Consider the following 24,421-nt stretch of genomic DNA (forward strand, 5'->3'; position numbering starts at 1 on the left):
GCAATGACTTATTTTTCCAAAACTAAATACATTTTTTCAATATAAAACACAACAAAAAAGGTGATAAACCTTATGTAAGCATGCTTGGTTCATTAGCTAACTAGCTTCTTAATCAAAACCAAGGCAATTCTTATAAACTAGCAAAACATGTACTGATTAAAATTAAGAAAAAAGACACTAATTGAGAACAAATATATTTGATGTGTGGGAATTAAGATGACTGGAATTTAGAGTTCATTTTGATGTAAATAATATTCTAATTCATGTCTACCTAGAAAATTAGTCTAAAATATATTATTATGGCTTAAAATTGTAATGTAATTCTCAGACATGTTTTCAGTTATCTAGCTAGATAGCTACAGCTGACATAATCTGATGGCAGTTTTCATTTTAGGCCTCCGTCACACAGATCGTGAGACCCTTTGGAAAAACTATGGTCAACCAATCAGTGTATTCCCTAACTAGTTGATGACTGGTTGGTCATAAATTTTTGTACCAAAAACCTTCTGATTGCTTTGGTTGCAAGCAGATTGGTGTGATCACTTGTAATTTACATGGAAGGCGCAGATTTGTCTGAAAACACACACTAACTAGTTACCGAGCTGCAGTGAAACTTGAAAAAGAGAAATGCAAACCAGAGAGGGAGAACATTTCCCCCTCGAAGTAAAGGTTGTGACTTACCACTGAAACCAACATGTTTCAAAAGGTACAGCTTTTATTTTGAAGGCTAAGTTTCCAGTTCAGTCTTAGTACTGCTTATTGAGTAGTTTTATAAGATATTATGAAACTACTCCCCTTATTAGGAAATACCTGAAGTTATTGCAGGTATGCCCTAGATTGTGCCGTTGTCTCTAATTTACAAAACACTTTTGCCTCTACCTGCATATAAAGAGTTTTCTAAATGTAGTTACTGTGTTGTTTCACAGATGCTCTTGAGAGCCATAGCACCTTTAGGCATACAGCTGTAGTCTTCAATTAAGAAATAGCTGAACATAACACTGGATGTCATCCAAGGTGAAGCATCCAGTCAGTGAATCCTGTCATAGTAGATTTACATTCTTAGCCAATGGTACGTTAAGCAGTAGTGTCATGCTTAGTGACAGATATTGCTGTGCTAAGGACATTTGTATGCTTTCTAATATTCAGTTCCTTTTCTTATCATTAAGACACCTTTCCTGCCAGGGGAAAAAAAAACTTTATCTATAAAGCTTGGCTTGACCCTGTGAATAACTACTGGATGAATCTGCTGAGTCATAAAGCCCGCTGAGATCTTCCCACCCATTGTTACTGAGATCAATATAGTGAGAATAAAGAGAACAATGCAAGCTCCACATAGATGCTTGTGCCAAGGATCAAAATCGGATCTGATACTACAGGTGCTTAATCACTTCTACTCTTTATAGTTTGCCAAGTATTTTTCTCAACAACATATAAGCGGACTCTGTATTGCCTTTTACTAACTCAATTTTACATAGAATGTTAACAATAAGGGTGATTATCTGAAGAAATTTTGTAACCCTTCACCCTCAGCAACAGTATTTCTCCTACTGTAGATTAACTGCTTTGGTTTCAGTAGGAGTGGAGAGAAACTAGAGAAAAATCGCCACTGTCTGTTTTGCTTTATTTTGATATGGATCAGGGTATTCAGTCTGCAGTTTAGTATCGAAGTGGTCAGAGCAAGCATGAATGTTGTTTTTGTGTGTTTGTATTTGTCTTGCATGGGTCTGTTATATGAGGTAAATGCTGATGTGAAACTATCTGTCTACCCATCCATCTATTTTTTTTAACCAGTTACCCTGGTCTATGTTCTATGGAGTCAAAGCAGACTTGGCCTCCCTCTCCCCAGCCACCAGCTCTTCTGGGATATGCCAAGCCAGCAATCCCCCCCAGCATGTCCTGGATCTGCCTCAAGGTCTCATCCCAGTTGAACATGCCTGATATGCCTCACCTAGGAGGCACCCAGGAGGCATCTTGGCCAAGTGCCTGAACAACATCAGCTGGCTCCTTTCAATGCAGAGGAGCAACAGCTCTGCTCTGAGTCCTTCCTGGATGAATGACTTCCTCACATTGTTAGGCTGAGCTGGATACCAGGACCACATCCTGGACCCAACCCTGGGGCAGAGGCTTGTTGGTGGCCACCCGGTAGCCAGGCGTTAGCTCATCAGACCACATGGGTCCATCCTCTTGTGGACCCAACACCCACAAGAGGAGCCACAAGAAGTCCAGTGCTTTGTGACTTATGCAACAGTTGACACTTTATAATTGCTGCACTCTAGGCAAGGTCGCTCTTGTGAGTCTGATTTTGAATTTCAGTGAAAGTTTTACTTGGATAAAAGATATAAAAACACTATGTTTTAAAAATAAATTTTAAAAATTGGGTTTTTTGTGTGTTTCTGTCATAAAAAAAATTAATACACAGGAAAAAAATGTGTTATACAATAATAATAATAAATTCCTGCTTAAAAGAAACTTTAATTGGATTTAGAGCAGCTAGTGTGTTAAAGAAAAAATGGCACTGGCAAGTCCAATCAACAGCATGGTAATTAAAGCAATTGTCAACTAACACCTGCATTGAGCAGATTAGCTGGCTAGCATCTCAGTGTTTGTATTTTTAATATACTTCTAAACTCCTTATAGATTCAGACCACTGAAAATCCCAAGATAGACAGAAACTGACAGACATTTCTATCCACTAGTGCACTCATTGCTCTCAAGAGATGGAAGCAAAAACAGACATTAAGAGCTGCGTAAGAATACTTTGGCACTGCTCCTGGCTTCAGTTCACAGGAAGAGTCCATTGATAACTCACATTGCTTTATATAAAAAGTTCAGATTTTTGTCTGAAAGTTTGAATGAAGCCGTCTCACCTGCTACTCAGAATATTGAGCACTATATTTATCTTACATTGATTTATACAACACCACCCGTGTTGTTATATACTAGGCTCAAATAGAATGTATATTGTTTCTGTATGATAAGGTGCTTTATGTGAATTACGTGGGTGAATACTGATAAAACTGAGATTGAAGTTATGAGTATTTCATATTCAACATACATATTTTATATGATGAAACATGCTGCCCATGTAAAACCTGTAAGCAATGAGCCAATCTTAGTTTAAATAATGTGGAAACACAAAATAATGTGTCTTTTTGCATGCTCAATCATCCAGGTAAGGAAATCCCAAAAAATTGATTCCGTTCATCTCGACATAGCGTTTTCAGTGGGAGAAGTAACAGCACATTTGCATAATGACTGAAACTAGCACCACTGACAAATAATGGGCAGTGAGCTCAGTTTCATGATCGTTAATAAATACATTGTAATGACGATTGATCAACAACCTGATCAATGACAACTGACAATTTTGTCGATGCTCAGTGAAAAAATACTTATGAGCCACTGAAACGAGATTGTCTGAAGCAGTTAGAACAAGACTATGCTATTGACTGGACCTCATACTACAGGTCATACCCAGAGGAAGCTACGCCAAGTCTGTATGGTTCACCAAAGATACATAAACAGCATGTACCTTAAAGACTAATTGTTTGTATGATCAACTTGGTCATCTATAACATTTCAAAGTTTCTGGACATCTCTGAACACCACATCCAGAACACTTTTTTGACAAGGTGAGAGATGTCATTATGCAGGCAGATGAAACAGTGGTCTCATATGATGTTACATGTTACTTGCTGAATAAATGAGCTCCTTAGCCAGTCTTTGACAATGGGTCCAGAACCTTCAGAAGAAACTCGCTTCCCATCCTTGGTTCAATGATCAGTTACTTTTTTCAGTTACTACCCATAATTTGTGGCTATAGGTGAGGATAGGAATATAGATTTGCCGGTAAATCGATAACTTTACTTTCGTGCTCAGCTCTGAGTTCACCACAACAAAACCGTACAGCACCTGCATCACTGCAGATGCTGCGCTAATCCATCTGTCAATCTCCCATTCCACTCTCCCTCAACTCATGAACACTACTTAAACTCATCAACATGAGGCCGCAGCTCATCTGCGATCTGAAGTGGGCAACAGCCTTTTCTGACTGAAAACCTTGCCCTTGGATTTGGAAGCATTAATTCTCATCCCGGCCACTCTACACTTGGCTGCAAAACTCTCCAGTGCAAGGTGGAGGTCATTACTCTTTGAAGCCACCGGGACCACATGAAAATCAAAGGTTTGATCATTAGACCATCAAACTGGACACCCGCTATCATTTCTCCTAGAAATTATGTCCACAAACTTATGAACAGAATCTGTGACAGCTAATCAATATTTAATCATGCTGAATTTAAGGAAGTTGTTTTAAAGAAAATTACATTTAAATAAAACATCAGACAAGTACGGAAGTAATTCCTGCATATGTTAGTGTAGAATACTTCCACTGCCTTTATCAAATCCTGGGCTATTACTAATTTTTCCATGCTGTCGCTGATAGCCAAGTAATGTAGGAACTGGTTTGTAGGTTAATTTTTGAGAATTAGAGTTGCCAGTATTTTATGTTAAGGAGCCAAACCTTACAGCATAAATCTTTACAATTTTTGCCACGTTAGGTGTTTCCTGCAGAACCCAAAGGTAATTAAACATAACACTGGGCTGCTCCACAGTTCAGGGTTGCATGAAGTTGTTGGGAAAACAGCTTTTGAAAATACTTTTCCTTCAAGAAGTGGAGCTATATGGGGGGCTTCTATATACCTGAATACTTTATGGAGATCAACAAATTTAGAATTTTTAAATTTTTAGTTTAACAGATTAATTGCCAGACACTTTCTAAGCTTGACTTTATTTTGCACCATACCTAGCAGCAGTGTCACTGATTGGTTTGCATTTTAGAACCAAACATCCCCAGGTCCTTTCTATTTTAGTGTTCCAGGACCTGATTTACAAGTTTTGCAGTTGTGAAAGCCCTGGGTCTGACATGATATACAAACCAGTCTATACAACTCTTTTTGTCATTGTTCGTTTATTCAATTCAAAACTCACATGCACACATGCAAGCACCCACTCACTCATGCATGTGCGTACACACACACACACACACACACACACACAAACACACATGGGTGTAAAACCCATAGATGCACAAACACACCAAACCCAGTGCAAAACAGTAGCCAGAGGCTATTTCTGCATTGTTACAGTTTGCATAAATCTTTGTATCTCTGGAAAAAAAATAGAGCAGGCAGGCAATACTAGATAAGAGTGTATTTCCCATTCTTGCAGAGGTGGGCCGTTCCACTCCATTTGCAGCCTTTTGTCAAAATAGGTAGCTAATTTTTCATACTTTGCCTTAGCAAAAACAATACGAAAAATCTTCCAGCCAAATTAAATATTTGATGGGCCTCAGCACTTATTGTTTACTCCCTGTTTCGAAAGGCACTCTGTGTTCCTACACATGGCTTTTGTTCTATTTGTTAAGCAGTGGCAATCATTAATTTGAGCAGTGGCAACTGTGATTAATTATCTCATTACAAATTGAATTATTACTTGCGTTAAACATGCAAATGAGCTCAACTAAAGGTTGAGAATGTTGTGAGATTTGAACTAAATGACATTTGTGATTAATGACTCATTGCATAAACAACAATGCACTTGTTTACCACAAAATTTGAAGGAAGTTGTATAAAGTGCAATTAATGCTCAGGTTTTGACTAATCTTCCCCTGGGTTATAATGAATTAGCATGATAACCCCAGCATTAACAACCACAAAAAAAAGATGAATGTGTGATCAAAATACCTAACTGATGCTTCATCAAGTATTGCCTAGCTATGAAAAGCCAGAGTATTTTATGAGAGCTCTGGAAGATGTAGAACAGATGTTAAAAATTGTAATATAATGAAATGTCTGGGTGTCTTCACAGTTAGCACAATGGATATCCCTTTTGTATTCAGCAATCCTGAACTGGTGCTCTTCTCTGTCTCCTCTTCTAAGGCAACTAATACATACTGCATTGGTGCAAAAGACATCAATGAAGTGAAAAAGGGATATTCTTAGCAGTGCCTTGGGATAGAAATGGATTTAATATCTCTGGGAAGGTTCACAATAAGTCTTGCACGTCACATCATATTCAGAGTTTGTTCCCTGATCTCGCTCAATCTCAAAAGTGTCTTAAACACCGCGAGGTCAGTGGTGTACAGGCCTGCAGTGTATTGTGATGCCTGTTGTTTCTGCATTAAAAAAATTCATTATTGGACAGCTCTACTCAATATTTACTGCAATGCTTCACACCAGTGATGGAGCCACACCAGAAACAGCCAGGGAGAGAGCCAATGACTGCTTGGTTTTTTTTTTTTTTTTTTTTGGGGGGGGGGGTTGTGTGTGTGTTTTTTTCCCTCTGGGCCAGTTCACAACTTCTTTGTATAATTATATGCCCAATTCATTCTTCTGCATCACTGAATCATGACCTAAAAGGATTTCAGCCCAAGACACTTCATTAAAGCTTTTGTATTCAGAACTCTTGTTGGCAGCAGCCATAAAAATTATCAGGAGGCACAAATGTGACAGACAGCAGTGTTAGCAGTAAAACTGGTGATAACGGACTGAGAAGATGGAGCTAACTAAAAATAATGAGTTCATAATAAATCTAGTTTTCCCGAGAGGAAACCCTAACCTGAAGGGAAATATCATGTTTAAAATAAATGTGATTCATTTACAGTATTTCATTTCAATGCGATTTATTTAACCAATTCTATTTCCTGATAACCATTAAATGTATGTTTTATTACATTCCTTTATAAGAAAGGAAGGCTAAATGAAAAAAAAATAAAGATCAACTTGAAAAATTAGCTGCCATTTTTTAAGTATTATGGTCAATCAGAAAAAGTCACCAAAAAAAGGCTCATTTGATTGTTCATTGTAATGAATATGTAACTTCTGTATATATTTTTTTCATTTTTCTAAAGAAAATTAAAAAAAACCCTGCACTGTATGTATGTTGTCAGTGCCATGGCTTTGGTTCTACATGGAAAGAACTCATGATACTATAATAGACAAGAAAACTATGCCTATTATCATTTTTTCCCTAGCATTGCTCTATGCTCTGTGGCACTTTTGGTCTGTCACTTTGGTCTAGATTAAATCTCTGGATTTGCAATGTATCACTATTAATTTTTGCAGACATTCATAGAGGAACTGCCATAAATTATAGTATTAAATATTTATGTTCAACTATAGAATTTATATTTTTTGCAATGCCATATTAGCATTTCATTAGCATTTACCTTAAAGTATTTTTTGCCAACATGGCTGTAGAAATAAAATATATGCAAATACATTAGTACCACATAACGGATGTGTAATGCATTCACTTGACGAATAAACTCAGAGAAATCTTTTCATTTAACAAAAATCTGAATTAATGAGACAATTATCGGGGAAATTACAAGAAAACGTCCCCCTGCTCAGTTTCAATACAACTTTCTTTTTGTTTACTTTTAAAACAGTGGGAGATACAGGCATCTCTGTCTCTTGATTTCTTTTTTTTTCCCACATGCATCGTCATATATCCTGAAACCCTCCTGGTTCCAATGATCAAGGAAAATCCTGTAACACCCGGAAGACAAACATTACCATCTGTATTACTTAAAGATGCCAGTATCTCTCAGTGCATCTCCCTAATGTACATTAATGGTGGGGTCATTATTGCTCATGAAATTAGACTTTCAAGGCAACAGAGCATCTTTGGGGATTATAACTTATGTCATTAATTCAGAAAAACAGAGCCACTTTTTTTGCAATTAAAAAAAAGTGGCTCCTACGCAGTCTCATCTCACAATTATCTCAAAACAAATAATTTGAAGACCAAAATTTAACAGCTTTTTGTAGAAACTATGATTTTTGTTTATTATTTAAGATGTAAGTTATGTTATGATGGCCTACGTGCATCTCAGTCTAAAGCCATTGGGAATTCAATCAAGCATTCCCTGAGGGTGCACTACTGGAAGACGCTCCCAAAATTATCTCATCAGCTCCATTTACAGAGGGTACTTCCCAAATCTTTCACCACTGCTCTCATTCCTTTCCCCCACCTCTAGTTATTCTGCTTCAAGAATCAAGCTGTGTGAGAGGTAATAAAACAGAATGGAAAACTGAGAGACACTAGATGTACTTATCAGCTTTAGCATGAAAGATAAAAAATCAATTAGTTATCACGGCTTTTAAGGATTTTTATTATGATTATTCATTTATTTTTGTTCAGTATTGGTATATTAAGGTAATTTTGCTTTGATTTTCAGGCTAGTGAGTCGGATTTAGATTATCCAATTTAAGTATAATCACACATTTGTAAATGCATTTTAAAGTTCTTCATAACCATCTTCCTCATCATACTGATAAGGAGTGTCTCCCAGAAGTGCACCCTCAGGGAATGCTCTTAAACAACAAAGTACAACAAGGTATCTGAGCGGGTATTACTCATATGCACATGCGAGCAAATATTAAATTTTCATACAAATAGTACAAATACAGTAGATTTGGGATTATTTGCGAATTTAAGCTCCATCTTAACACTTCCCAGCTGGCCAATTACTGAGTTTCACGTTCCTTGCTAATGGTCAGAAAATATGCATACTGAAATGGTCTTTCTCTGCAAGCACATTCTGTTTATCCAGCATGCTTTAGTCAGCCAAATTTCTCACCCTTGAAACTGGGTAAACATATAATAAAATGTGTCAGTGAAGCATTTCCATTGAGGAATAAGGAATCTAGTGGGGATAAAAGGGCTTATTTCAGAAGGAGGACTAGAGATGAATAGAGGTCAGAGAGACTGCTGGTGCCCAGTTGTTTTGCTCTCAAAGTCAAAATAAAAAACCAAGCAAAATTGAAGCCAGTGTGTAACATAAAGAGTTGTCCCAAGTGAACAAGGCAAACAAGCGTTGTTGATGTGAAGAGCAGAAATTGGAGCTCGCTTCTATCAAACAGCAAGCCAAGCTAGCAAAGTTCAAGCATCTCTAAATAAAACAGTATCAGGCAGGGAAATTAAAAGCCCAGTGGAACACCTGCGAAAACTGAGGGGGGGAAAAGAAGAAGATAGCAGATAAGGCGCTGACTTAATTGTTCCCATCAGCGGAAAACCAGCACAGAAGTGACATATTAGATAGTTCTGTCATTTCTTGCTTACTAGTAGAGACCATGACAGAGAGTACTAAGGTTGAGTGTGACAGATGAGGTGAAGCAATGCACTCTCTTTCATGTGCTGATATCTGCAAAGGTTGATTACTACATGCTTTATGGTGCCATGTGTAGATCTAAAAGAGAGCAAAGAACACAGTTTTGATCTAATTTCATCCCATTAATATGTAAAAACTTACTAGTTACTTGGCAACTTCTTGCTCCTTTAAGCTTTAAGTGTGCTTGTTTTGCACTCCGGTAACCTTTAACGTTGGTAATTAAGGAGTTTGTTCAAGAGAAGCTATTTATTCCTGCCTACTGCACTGGTTAAGTTTACATTTCTGGACAATATATCCCCTTCATAATTTTGGTTTAGCCCCAAAAGAATTTTACACTGTTGTTAGTTGTAGGGTCTTTACCTTACAATCTGAAGTGCTTTGATGTAACTGAACGTAATCCTATGACAAATTGTTTTTTTGAATCTTTTCTCGAATACATGTATGTTTAAGGAACAGCCCAGAACCAGAGCACAAGGCTTTGTAACAGCTCAATGGCTAATATATATTTATAAAGTTATTAAATTTTTAATATCTTTTAATTAATATCAAAACACATGAAATGGGTGTGTAAAGTTGATCTGAGCAGAGGCCAGGAGGCAGAAGGGAAGGTGGGTAATGTTTTCTGCTCCTCTGATTGGTGAATGTTAGCCAAGTTCATTTTAAGAGTGATTAAAAGCATTGTCACTTTTGAATAAAAGACTTTTCAGTCAAGTCAGACTTCCTGTTTCTTGCTGTGCTAATGGGATGTGATATTTCTAATTAAAATTACTACTGCCACTGCAATTACAACTACTAGTACAACTAGTTAAATTAGTAAGGCTGGCAGTTCTGTTATTTATACTACAATTGCTGTCACTCTGGACATTGCGCCAGAGTTACATCTATTACACTGTAATTACACATCTTTTAATACAATCACAGGTTATAATCAAGTACAAGAAGTTTCTTCCCCTGTAAAGGCAAGTATTACTCAATGTGCACTAAACGGTACTGTTTATATTTGGTTCTTTGCAAACGTTTTATTTGTCAAATACATTTTGTAAAATAAAGAGCCTCTGCTCTTGGACTGCAGGTGCAACTGGTACTTGTTCTGCTCTACAGCTTCAGGGAGCTTGGTATAATAGTACATGAACTAGTTCACCAAGTTGTGATAAGAGTGGCCACCCTACTGCAGCAAATCTCTGTAGCAGAACAGCTGCAATCCGTGGTGGTTGAAGTCGATCGGACTACATAGTGAAAGACTCACTGGAAACGTAGCAGAAGGGATTATCCTGGCCATTAAGAAAACAAGTCACCAGGTATACTTGGGTTGCCTACCTGAGTAGCCTGTATGTGGGAAACTCTAATAGTAACTGTACACGCATTAATGATAAACTCTCAAAATCTCAAAGTCAAAGTGTTCAAGGACAGAACAGTTTGTTGTTTTTATTGTGTGTTCATTAGTTCACTTTGTACTTTAGACACTGATATTTATGCTTGCTAACAGACATCATGTATGGTATTGTTAGCCAACAATACAGTCCTCTTTGTGTGAAAACAGACAAATGTGGATCTTCTACCTCCTCTATTTACAATGCAAAGAAAACCAAAACCAATCCATACAGTCAATTTCTGTCTCTAACTCACAGGATATTAGTATTAGTAATAGTCAGTGTGCTTCAGTCAGTATAATTTGCCATCATTATCTACTTCCATACCTTTTTACTCTTCTTGGTATAAGGCCACAGTCTTTAAGCACTACTTCATATGAGATCATGCAAAAAATTTTCAGCTTGTGTTTGCAAGCTACCTGGTCCCTTATGTCTCAATCCCAACTACTAAACCCTAAACTGTGACCCTATATTATGGCTTGGGTTTTCTTATTAATATTACATTGAGCTGCTTAATACTCTTGGGCACAGCCCTTTATTGCAGTTTACTCCATTATTTAAACTCTTGTAACTTAGAGTTCGATTTTTTATAGGATTTTCTGTGTACTTTTACCTGTGGTAAATCAACCTTTTCGTTTACACATATTCCTATGTGTCTATTATATATGTTCTCTATAAGAAACAAAAATACATTGCAGTGCATGACTCATAATAAGAGTAAGAACCGAGCTCTGTGGGGTTTCTAACAATAATTATCGTCTCTTATGGAAAAGAGTATTAGTAATACATAATCATTTAACAATGCAGAAATGAAACCCTTTCTCTGTGTTTTAGTGTTTCTATTCAAGAGCTGGCTGATCAATACTGAATAAATCAACACTGAATGCAGTCTAACTCCCAGCAGTTTTCAACAAAGAAGCCTTGTGTTATAGACCAACAGATGCAGTTACTTCATGCAACCAAAATATTTTTAGTGTGTTATGTTCAATTTTGCTTTCAACACTAACAAAACATTTCCTTTATCTCAGATGTGACTCATTGTGTTTGCTGTCAAATTTAGTGTATCAGCAGGCTGAGAGTATCAGGGATTACTGCTGTTTTATGGTGAAATATTTTTGTGCTCTTCAGACACTCCATAGCATGCAAATCTCGACAAATGATATATCTTTATACAGATGAACTATTCACACCTCTGAGGCTTTTCAATTCAGGAGAAATGCCTTAGCTCAGCAAAACCCAGCTGAGATATGGCTGTAAATAAGAAAGTGATGCAGAAACTGGGAGGATGGATAAGTGCTGATGGGCAAGCACAACTGTCTTCTTACAAGACAGTGCATTAAACACCTTTCACGGCCACTGTGGCGCTGTGCCTGAAATAAAAAGTGCAATATGAGCGTATTCAGGTCAAGGGGTCACTGCTGTAAAAGTTTCAATGCTGAGACAGGAGCAAGGAGTAAATAGTCACGGACAGCGTGTCCTAAAGTCATCAGAGAAACAGTACTGACCACTTTATCTCCACTCCAGAGATCTGGCACTCTTGAAACAAAGCGCAGTAATGAAGACAGATATTAATGGAGTATTAACAATGTGGAGTGGCAACACTAAGTAGATTGTCTGTGGGAGGTAATGCACGACAGTGAGCTATTCCCCCAAGATAAGGTAGCTTTGCCCTATTTTTCAGAGCTGTCAGATTTAAAATGCTATGAGTGTGAACAGTGTTGAGTGTAATTTAATTTTGTCTGAAACTGAAACATAAGAGAAAAATAAAAGGGTCATCTGTCTCATGTGCTTCTTAAATTTGTCAGGACACTGTAATTAAACGACCTCTTTCTAATGAGAATCCATGTGGCTATAATTTCTAATGGAGCAAATGTAGCCATAAAGATAAGCAGCCAGCAAGTTTTGATGGACTTTTTGTGGGGCATACCACTGACAGAGAGGCAAATTAATGACCTCCCTGGAGAGTAGGATTGGTGTATGGGGAGGCTTATAAATAGAGCAGTGGTATGATGGAAAGTCTCTGTGATATCTCTGTGTGACTGACTGATTCTAGATGACCTAACATGAGTGGAAAAACAGTTTTTAGGCTGCAGCAGGTGTGTATTGTCTCGGACCTGTTTAAGCCAGGCACACATTTAACAACTGTCAGGAGGCTGTGAGTGCAAATGATAACTGATTGATACATCTAGTTGGGCTCAGTCAGTGTTTACAGTCATGTAGGTTGTAAAAGCTAGTAACCGTAAGGTGTTTTCATAAAAATTCAAAGAAAAAAAGTTTAATATTTGCATTGCCAGCAATTGATGTTGTTACTGTTGCCCGGGAGACAGTAAACTGATGGAAGCTGGAAAAGTAAACAAACAAAGTGTATACACAGGAATCGTGAGGGAGGGAAAGAACTATTGCACTATTACACTGGATAAGTGAAAATAAATAATGATGTTGAGATGCTCTATGGAGCTGTACAGAAGAATGACGCTTATCATAGCATTCCATTTTCTATAGCTCATTCAGACCATGTCCCCCTGTGTACATTTAGGTCATGTTATGGACAAACAGGTGTAATCAAAAAGTTCTGGGAATGGGCCTATAAAAGTGATAAACCTGACCTGATTAAAATTTGGCTGATCTACTTTTCGAGATCTTCTTCTCTTTGTCTTTATCTTCATCTTCTCATGGAGCTCTGGACCATATTCAGTGTGGCTGCTATATTTAATTCACACTCTAATACCACTGCCTGGCAGTGGCCCACTGTCTGAAACAAGACATGTTAGCCCCTTCGTCTTCTCTTTAACATAGTTGTATTCTGATTGGCTGTCCCACCTGTCTTCCGTTTGTCTTCAAACAGAAGACAGGTGGATGGGGCATCTGTGCTCAAAGCCAGAGCTTTGTGCCCGAGATGATTATATCATAGACACAAGCGAAGTGAATCAGTCCACTTCTAAAGTGCAGAGGACTGATTCGGTTATTAGGCTTGGGCTCGTCTCTTAGAGCCACTGGAGACTTTTTTTTTAAGAATCCCGTGTCACATCTTTAACTGTTTTAGCTCGGACCTGAAGTATGTGCCTACTTTTAGTTTGCTAAAAAAAAGAAAACAACAACCTTAATTTAATTTGCTGTTAATCTCAAAGTTTTAGAGATGACAAAGAGAGAGTTGATAACATGGGTACATCTGTGTTTATTTTCAAATGTCAAAAATCTGCATAGTCTCTATAAGTGAGCTGTTGTGTGTGAAAAGCACTCATATTTCCTGCCTGGCTTGTCTATTTGCAGTTAGCTCACCAGCCTCATCACACAGATGAATCACACTGCTGGTAGGACGGCACAGATGTATTTGTTTCTGTCTGATCAGTTGTTATTTGAGTATAAACTACATGTTTGAATGTGAAGATTTATAAGCAATTGAATTCAGATACCCAGTTCTACTCTATTGTGAAGTTCCAAAAATCTTTAATGATGTGCTTTTCATTAAAAAGGAGAACACTCGACACTCCTCTTTAGCACTTGACTTGAATCCCAAAAGTCTAAAACAATCTACCCAAGCAACCTAAGCCTCGACTGAGGCACAATTCTTGTGATGAATCAATATACTTAAAGATGGAGGACAGCAACAAGGTGAGTGCCAATTATTAGGAACAAGAAATAAAAGTCTCCTTAAGTACCTCTGTACGCAACACCACTAAAGTGGTCCCTGAAGAAAGTTTATTTCATCAACTATTCTCTGCCGTATTTGACAGCTCGAGAGAGTTTTACTCATTGTCTTAATCATTAATATGTATATGTGGCTCACTAATTCATGGTTTGCATTCATTAGATAGAAACAACATCACCGCGTATAATTTGATTTGTGCTTCATAAAAATGACAGGGGAACAATTTTTGGTTCTGGATCTGTTTTGGTTGCACAAAATGTACTGTCTTTAGTACACTGATGGTAATATAAAAGTATTCAAGTCAAGGTTTTTACTGGTAGAAAGAGAAATTTGAATAAAGCCTTTGAAAATGTTCTTTCTTTTTCTCTTGTTTCATTGAATAAATGTTTTTTAATAGATACTTGTTCAAGAAAAAACTCCTATTAGCGCTGCTAGTCTGTACTTGTTCAAAGTGCAATGGCACAATGGAAATTAGGCATGTCAAAGCAAGTGTTGGTGATAGATATGAAACAGGTGTTGCTTATTTCATTTCTAGGTGTCATATGAATGAAATGGTATTGGCTTTCTGGTTATTTCTGTCATTAGTTGCACCCGAAAAAGGTTTCTGATTGTTCTCTGACAAAAATATTCCTCTTTATCCACCATGCAAAAAATAAAGGAGCACAATAATGATAGTTTTTGTCCTGAGAGTATAATATATGGAATTAAAAAAAACAAGAACTTCTCTAATTAAATCTTTGTTCAATTTGATTAAACAAGGTTCTATTGGATATTTACTTGCCTAATATTGGAATGGATCAAGGCTGGCATAAACCACTTGCAAGTCATTAAACATGACCTTTTTCTTCAAACCGAAATCAATCCTCTCAAAGTCACTGCCCTGCCTTATTGACACTTTAAACAAAGTATACCATCCACTACCAAGTCTTTGCAGTTTTCTATGGACCCCAGTTATTTAAGTAATGTCTTTTACTGTTGTTTATTGCTGTATTTAACATTTTAAAAAGTCCATGTGTGATCAGTGCGACTTCAGGAAATAATGCACACATAGTTCACCACCACATGTTACTGGGCTGTCTGTCAATAAATAGTAACTCATGATTTTGTAAGGTAGGAGGGGGTACCCTAAGATACAACACACTAGATGGATTAGAAAACCCACAAAGCACAATGAAAGGCAGGACATACTTAAATGATGTTGATTAAGGTTGCAGATGATTACATGATGTGGGACCTACACTTTGTAATCACAGCCAGGAAATATAAAGAACAGAAGGTAGACTCAATCTGCTATGTGTGATTTCGAAAACAAAGTTATTAACCATGACTGTGTTCATAACAGCTCAGGCAATCATTGTATTTGGATTACATCTGCTTTTGACACCTTTCCATCAGTAAACAGAAAATTTGCAACGAAAATCAGAACCTATAATCCTGCCAGTCTTTTATAACTCGCTGATCCTTAATGGAAGAGACCTTCGTGTGAACCTCGGAACGTTTTCCTTTCCTATTCATTTCACATGACTGCACTATAGCCAGTAATATCCCTTGATATGGTAATTGACCGTTGGTAAACATTATTTATCATGCAGCTCCGCTGGGAAATTGCAATTTGAGAAAATCCTTCTCTTTAAAAATCTGTTTTCATTGTACAGATTTTAGCGGGCGAGAAATCACTGAGCTTCAAATGAAGTTAAAAACCCCTCTGCATTTAGAAAGTATGATGACAGAGACGGCGTCTTTCCCTACTATTCCTTTTGGAAGTGTCAACTTGCAGCAAAGTTTTTTCTTTCTTTCTTGCCCTGCCTGATTTTAGGGGATCTTCATTTTCGTTTTTTTCCTGAGGTGAAAAAGGGAAAGTTAAACTAGAGTACTGATACAGGCTTTGTCATGGTTCCTGATTTTGGTCTGTGGACTTTGAGTTTGTTTATACTATTTGGGTTCATGTTAAGCATCCATCCACTTCCACTTATCCTTTTTCAGGGTCGCGGGGGGTGCTGGAGCCTATCCCAGCTATCTTAGGGCGAGAAGCAGGGTACACGCTGGACTGGACAGGTCGCCAGTCTATCACAGGGCTAACACAAAGACAGAGACAACCAGCTGCACTCACACTCCCCCATTCACACCTATGGGCAATTTAGTGTTTCCAGTTAACCTAACCCCACTAACTGCATGTCTTTGGACTGTGGGAGGAAGCCGGAGTAACCGGGGAGAAGCCACGCAGACACGGGGGAGAACATGCAAACTCCACACAGAAAGACGCCTGCCTGATGGTGGAACTGAACTCAGGACCTTCTTGCTGTGAGGCAACAGTGCAGGAATTCAAAGTTCAAGCTTTTCTAATAGCAAGTTTGAAGTATTTTATGCTTTGTTTTTTAAACCTGATGAGTTTTCCAATAATAATTGTCTGGTTTGGGTTTTGTTTTCATGTTTTGCTAGTATGTTGGCTTGAACTTTAGACCCTGCCACTCTCCTGCTCTGGAGCAGGTTAGGTTTACAGCACAAGTTACTTTGGCAGTATACCCCAATAAGAAGTGAACCACCTTGATAGTTCAGAAATCCATCATTAACACTGAATGTTCCTGGATAAGCACAAAGCCTGCTTCGCAGTATAGGCCTCTGTTCTCATTCTCAGCTTCATTAGCAGGAGGTGTTATTTCACAAGAATTAATAAGAACAAATATAGACAGACAGATAATATGATTGCTAAAATCTCTTATGTATATAGCTACGATATACAGCATATAACATTCAAATAAATATTGGTAAAAATCAATTGTACAAAAAAATTAAGAACAGCTGAATTTATTAAATTAACTATGCAAAGTATGAGTCAGACAATGAGTCAGAAGCAATCATAAAGTTACAAATGGGCATTTGTTTTATTGGAAATCTAATCTTGGGGTTAAACACATTAATTCGTGTATGCCACATCCATTGCTGTCCAAGTACAGTAGTTAGGAGTTTGAAGAAAGTGACTGGTCACATATTAAATCCCCAAAGCAGACATTTAGCAAAGAAATGTGAGACAGGCAGGAAATTTGCAGTGAACCAATACTTACAGAAATCACCATGGTAGATTTCACATACTCGCATGATGTTTACACTGTACATGAAGCATCCATTTTTTCAGTCACTGATATTTCCTCCGTGTGATGGAACAAATTTCCTCCATTTCCACCAGGCAGCTGTCTATACCAGGTGTGTAATGGCTTGCACTTCAACTCAGTTTCTCAGTCTATTTGTCTTTCACTTACATTTGGCACTCTATTTGAAATATCAGGAAAGTAAAGTATTGCAGTCAAAATATAGGCAGCTTACTTTTTCTTCCATTGTTATCCTTGAAATGTTTTTCATGTTGTCCATGATTATCTTTCAAAATTGACCAAGAGGACGCACAATTTCTTGAAGAAAATAGTTCTTTTGTTGTGGGCTATAGAAACATGTTTCCTTCAGATCACCTCCACATGATGTTCCCTGACTGATGCTCATTGCCCTACAGTTATCCCAATGTCCAGCCACACACCCCTTAGCATGAATATATCTAGTCGTATATGCTGAATATGATATTTATTCTGGCAATTTGTATATTTTGCAATGGAGTAGTGTCCAGGCAGCTTTTACAAGAAGCTTTCTCTATGGGCAGATATTAATTTGACATTATGCATTCAAATGCCTTCAGACATTCTGCATAGCCTTTGTTTGGGTCTTTTGTTTGAATTTCCTCTTCCTCCCGTCAGCCAGTCACATCAGTGTGCATTGCTCTAAGCAACCTGGAGCTAGCTGACCATATTAAGGCAGGTCGATATGGCCTTGAACGTGAACTCTGCTAAAAACTCGACAATATTTTTCCTTCTGATCAGAAAAGGGCTCTAACCTTACTGCACAGAGTAAAATAATGAAAATTCCATCAATATCAAAATATTAAATCTTAAACTTGAGGAAACATCTGCATCCTGTAGAGGACTTTTATGTTTTATTTTTTAAGGCTCCAGAAAAAAAAATCAAAAGTTGTGCATTAAAAATAAAGACTTCATATCAAAGTGAGAAGTCTCAGAAACCTTGGACACACACACATATATACTGTATATATATATATATATGTGTGTGTGTGCGTATGTATCTATCTGCCGTTGTTTCCCGTCTCTCTTTCTCTCATTTTAGTATTTGTAGTATCTTAGAAATGGAAGTGTTGTTAATCAATACATGTCCATGATTCCATGTTCCCTTGAGTCATAATGCATAGTAATGTATTCCTGGTATTGATGTGCTCAAAGCATTCCACATATAGCAGATACTGACAGCAGCAAGCTGTCTGTCTCGGTTGTGTCGAGCAGCTAAATGATGCTGTCCTTTGTTATGCTATTATCTCAGGCACTGAAACCATATGTTCTGCACATGCTCTGTATCATTAACATGTTAAGAACAGACACGTCATGACATGATAGAGATGGATTCTTTTTTTAACAGTAGTTGTATCATTATGTACCAAGAGTAAAGCTTGAAAAATACAGTGTACCAAAATGACAATGTGACACTGTGAAAGGGATTACTTGAAGTGTTGAGTCCACAAAGCTTTTTTTTTTTTTTTATGAAATTTTCAGTTCAGTGCTTAGCTGTTTGGTCTACTACTTTGCTGTTCTGGTTATCGCTCTCTCACTATTGATGTTGGCTGCAGCAGATAGATGTTTTCAGTGAAAAAGTTCAGAACTTGAACTAGTAAAGATTTTTTTTAAAAACATAAGCTGTAAATAGGGCAAATAATTGAATTACGTTAGCCATTGAATAACAGCAACAAAATTAAAAATATAAAAGATTTGCTAGTAGGTTCACTGCATTAATTTAGAAGATATTGAGGATGCTCTGTTCATAAGTTGTTCACACCGCTTGGCCAAAATAAAATAAATTCAAGCGTTTAAAAAAAATAAATGTTTCTTTTTTCATATTTATAGAAAAGTATTTTCTACTTAATGTGAGCTTTACTCAAAAAGACAAAAAGAAATATTTTATCAAAGGGAGCAATAAAGTGGCTCCCTCATTCACTTTTCTGGTCTAACCTCTCTGTGACCTTAATTACTCTGACTGTTGTGTCATTGTTTATGGAGCGATGAAGGGGAGAGGCAGAAGGAAAGACAGAGAGAGAGCGAGTAAGAGAATTGGGTACTGCAAGTCTGTGGTTAGAGAGATCCCTCTACAGCTACAAAGAGCAATGACATGTTTGATTACATTTATGTTTGATTGAGTTTAGTGCTCCCTTAAGCTAGCTTGGAGAAAATGAGATTTCCCCTCCCAAAATATTACTCTGCATCCTTCTTCCAAGTTATCCATCAAGGTCCTATACAGTTTACCACTTTGCCAGTTTTTACAGATCCCACAGGGCACTCTCTGCTTTACCTCTTACCTCTCCTACACATTGCACTCATCTAACCAAAATAAGGCACTAAGACATTCTAATGATTGCGTTTCAGTCAATGAAATCATTGGAGCAAGCTCATGCTGCGATACCAGCTTTCCACATGTTCTCGAGCACTGCAACAAACACAGCTCTTTAATTATTTATATAGCAACATAAATTTTAGTAGTAACAAGATGCTGTGCGCACGTACAGATCAGCAGAAATGCATTCTGCCGGCCCGCAGCAATACATTACATTACATTACAGTGTAGTAGCAATGTGATACAGTTTGAATAAGGCACCCTACTCACAACAAATAGCAAGAACCACCTCATACTGGCTATCTATCATTCAAATGAGCAAGGAAAATGGTCTTTTTCAGCTCATGTGGTGTATATTTTTTTTATTTGTACTTTGTTTGGCTCTTGAACTGTGATGAGCAAAACAAGAGACAAAGATATATTGCCTTTGATTGCATCAGACTATGTAAGTGTTCCCAATCTGTCAACTTTATTGTAAACATCCATCAGTGTCTAATCGCATGGATGCAGATCGGATGTTTCTTTATTTTATGTAGTAGTGCACATACTGGGTAAGGACACTATATTTTACCTTGCTTAAGTGTTAATTGATTCTTCAGTTTTACAAATGTGTTTTTGTTACATCATTGTGTTAAACTGTACTCATCTGATGCTGACTCCAACAAGTAGCCATGAGTGCAAATTAACACCTGTTTTTGCATTCAAACACCAGAAATTGTCACTGGCGTGATAATCGGCACCCATTTGCTTCTGGCTTTGTCTCGCTTTAGCATTGTTCCCCCACAGCAGAGGATAATTTATTCAACAGTACTGTTGCTTTTTATCAAACCACGTAATTACATATATGCATATAGGACTGTGCAAAAGTCTTGATCCATACCTTATTTAGTTTTTTTTTTTGTTTTTTTTTTGGCAGTAGGAAATAGAGACATTTGTTGAATCACATACAAACATACATGGAAATGCAGTATACAAAATAGAGTGTATTTTGAAGAGATGCAGAAGAGATATAGTATTTTGTATGACTGTCTTTATTCTTCAATGCAACCTGAACTCTCTTAGGCAAATTTTCTTGCAATTTCTTTATAGTAGTTCTCCAGGCTTCCTGAAGGACACTCAAAGCTCCTCCTTGGAGGTTGGCTGCTTTTGTTCTGTTCTCTGTCAACATCATCCCACTCTGCTGCAATAATTATACGGTCCTGACTCTGGGGAGGCCGATACAGGCATACATTGTGGGTTTTTCTTTCCAGATATGCTTTTGCTGTACTAGCAGTGACTTTGGAGTCCTTGTCATACTGAAAAGAAACAAATTGGATGGTATTGCAATGGTGGACAAACATCTCACGGTACTGCATTCATAATTCCATCGGTTTTGATAAGATCCTGAACACCATTGACTGTAATTCAAACGAAACCTCCACCATGTTGTTACTCTCTCCTGCCCTCCTGTGCACATACTGATGACAATTTGAACCAAAGATTTTAAATTGGGATTTATCGCTTCATAAGACCTGTTGCCACTGAGTTTCAGTATGTAATCTGGCATACCTCAGTCTTTTCCCCTTGTTTCCCCCTCCTTTGTGACAGCCACCCTTCCACTGAGACCATTTCTGCTTTTACCACAGCATCTACTGTTTGACTTCAGCAAACAGTACATCGATCAACTGAAGGCCAGATGCATCTGTCAAGTCCAGTTTCAGGTCTTTGCTGGAATTTTCTTTATTTCTCAAGGACGTGCTTTTCAGACACATCTGGTGTCATCTCCTTGGAAGCAAAATATAAAGAAATGAGAGTTGCCGAGACTTTTGCACATTAGTTTTTGTCAATATGTGATTGATCTCTTTACCTAGCTATGATTTATTGTCCCATATGTGTATGGCTGTTATGACGCAATGCTGACATTTTTGGCGTTTCCCAATAATCTGTTATTAAACAAAAGGAAATAAAAAGACTGGGAATAAAGAAAATCTAACATTACCACATTTTCTTTTTGATACTCACTTTGATACAAGTCAAAAAACTTTCTGGCCAACTAAAATCAATGGTGAGAAAACAGGAAGAACTCTAATTGAAAAGGCTCAATGGCATGTTGGACTGATATCTGACATGAACTCTCAGTTGGATTGCCGGTCTCGGCTCTGTTCTTTCTAGCCCAGTGCGTCTCTCTCCACCCATAAAGCTGGATGCTGTTGGTTACCTTGACATGAAGGACGTACATAAAAAACACATTAGTCTGGGTTATTGGTGTCTGTTCTCTTTGCTACTGCAGGAAGTGTCATTCTGACATTTAGCCTCAAAAGATTTTCTTCACATGAATCAAATGGAGTCTAAAAAAAGCCTTACCTTTCGGTAATATAAAAAAGCAGCAGTAATTGTTCTCGGCAGTTATGGTACAAATTACTGGATAATAAGCAGACCTGACAATGCCAGTAGTAGCGTCACGATCCTTTGTAAAAATAACAAAACAAACTGACATCAGTTTTAAGTTGAAAACACGAGCAGTCATTATGCAGTAAATCACTTTCTTGTTTTCTACATAAAAACTACAACTTGGGTCTCTCATGGACCCCTCTTTTCATCCCTGGTGATTGGTGAGTTTGTTGTGGTGCAGCTCCCCTACCTCTTTACAGCAACCCATTTTGAATTCTTTTATCATGTTCTCAGCTGAGGCTCCTTGGCTTTTTGCTAGAGATGCTCACAGATTGCCATCATACTGTATACCAACTCCATCTGGACTACTTTGGCAGAGAAATTGATTAGCTTATAATCTGTGTGAAAACTGCCATGCAAGTTGGTGTGATTATGCCACAGTGCAGCAACAGCCCTGGGTGACATTAGAGAGGAACGATCAGATGCAGCCCACATGCTACAGTATAATCTTTCCACTGCCACTAACATCTGATGTTTACAGTCAAGTCAAGACTTTTAATTAACCTGTTTTTATACAGAAATAACACTGACATTTATTTCAGAAAACCTATATGAGTTTCAGAAAGCAAAGCCCACACAAATTTTATTTCCTCAGAATCAGCTTTAACATTGTAAGTCGTCCTATTAATCATATCCAATTCCCGTTCTGTTATTTTACACTTCTACAGAGGCGAAGTAGCACACACAAGACAGACTGGGTAAACAAATGACTGTAAATTATGCAATCTATCAATACAAGAGGGACCTGCAAATACCAAGCTGTCAGATCCAAATGAAAGCCATTAGTTTGCAGCGATCAGAGGCTTTGACTACTTCCAACACAGACAACCTGACGTAGTGCAGTCAGCAGCTATTCTATTAATAACAGCGATGATGGCACCTGCCACAAAGAGACAAAATCAAGGTCATGGAGCTTACAGGTGTTCGCTGTAATCTGTTATTCAGACTGTCTCTCAATTCCACACATATATTAATTCTCATTTATTGCTGAAACACTGGCAAAGTAACAAAACTAAGTGTACTCAAATGTCCATATGCATACTGACATGGAGGCTGGAAAAAGACATATTTATGGATACCATCATTGAGAAACTCTGAACTTTGAAAAGAGCACACATTTGATCTTTACGCTACACTGCACAGCTTTTATAGTAAAATAGAGAGTGATGAAAATAATTTAGAATGCCGCTGTTCGATAGTCACTTAAGTTTAAGCCTGCAAACATATAACATGCAGACACTGAACATAAATTCAATACACATCCTAACTAAAATATCTACTCCTTTTAAGGCAGCGAAACTCCTTCATATGGCTAGCTTTGTTATCTGTAATATCTAAAACTCAAGTTGTTCAAAACATCAAATATGACGTAAGTTGCACTACTGGAAAGTTTTGCCTAAGGATGTAAACCTATAAGTTTGGCAGTGGAAGCCATTGGGTCCTGTGGATTTTGGGGTGGGGCTTCTGTAGATTGGGTTTGTGCTGGCAAATCCTGCAGTGTGTGTGTGTGTGTGTGTATCATGTTTACATATCTTTGTGGGTACCAAAATTTTGGAATGTTACTATACTTGTGGGGACCAACAGTCCTTATGGGGACAAAATTCCTGTCCCCACGAGTTTGAAGGCATGTTTGAGACTCAAAATGTGGTTTTAGTGTCAGCCTTACATCTAGGTTATGGTTAGGTTTAGGCATTCATTTTTGATGGTTAGGGTTAGCAGCTAGGTAAAGCATTATGTCAATTAGATGTCCCCACTAAGATATGAAAACATGACTCTGTGTGTGTGTGTGTGTGTGTGTGTGTGTGTGTGTGTGTGTGTGTGTGTGTGTGTGTGTGTGTGTGTGTGTGTGTGTGTGCGTGTGCGTGTGTGTGTGTGTGTGTGTGCGTGTGTGGTCAATTATCTGGTCAATTATTTCTTTGTTGTTCATAGCAATAAATTTTATACCGCTGGGCTGGGTGCATCTTTAATCTACAATCACATTAGATTTTATTGGTAAGGCAATAATGTAATGCATTATGATATTCAGTAATTACATTACATTTACAATAATTAAGTGACTTGCATTACAAAGGTTCTTCAGTTATCTGTATGATGGGCAGATAGAAACAAAAAACATCAAACATGTTTTTTGTTTCTGCACATTTGCCTACAGTCAGTTTATTTCAGTTCATGTGCATGGAAAAGTAAAATAAGAGAGTAACATGCAACGTTTGAGTGGTGGAATTACAGACAATACTTTTATACTACTTTTTAAGTGCATGGTGGGTAGTCCCAACCATGCCCCAATCAGAACCAATTATATTACTAGCACAACATCAGCTATTCAAGCTAATCAAGCATCTTTACAGAGAGCATACTAAC

General features: G+C 37.6%; 1 protein-coding gene across 2 annotated transcripts in view; it reads right to left on the reverse strand.

The window, feature by feature from the left end:
• The window catches only part of LOC116310951 (metabotropic glutamate receptor 4), a 126,651-nt gene that overhangs the window by 61,662 nt on the left and 40,568 nt on the right, over positions 1-24,421 (reverse strand). The gene's annotated exons all lie outside the window — the stretch shown is intronic.

The sequence above is a fragment of the Oreochromis aureus genome, linkage group 20 (genome assembly GCF_013358895.1).
Source record: "Oreochromis aureus strain Israel breed Guangdong linkage group 20, ZZ_aureus, whole genome shotgun sequence".
In the NCBI taxonomy this organism is placed as follows: domain Eukaryota; kingdom Metazoa; phylum Chordata; class Actinopteri; order Cichliformes; family Cichlidae; genus Oreochromis; species Oreochromis aureus.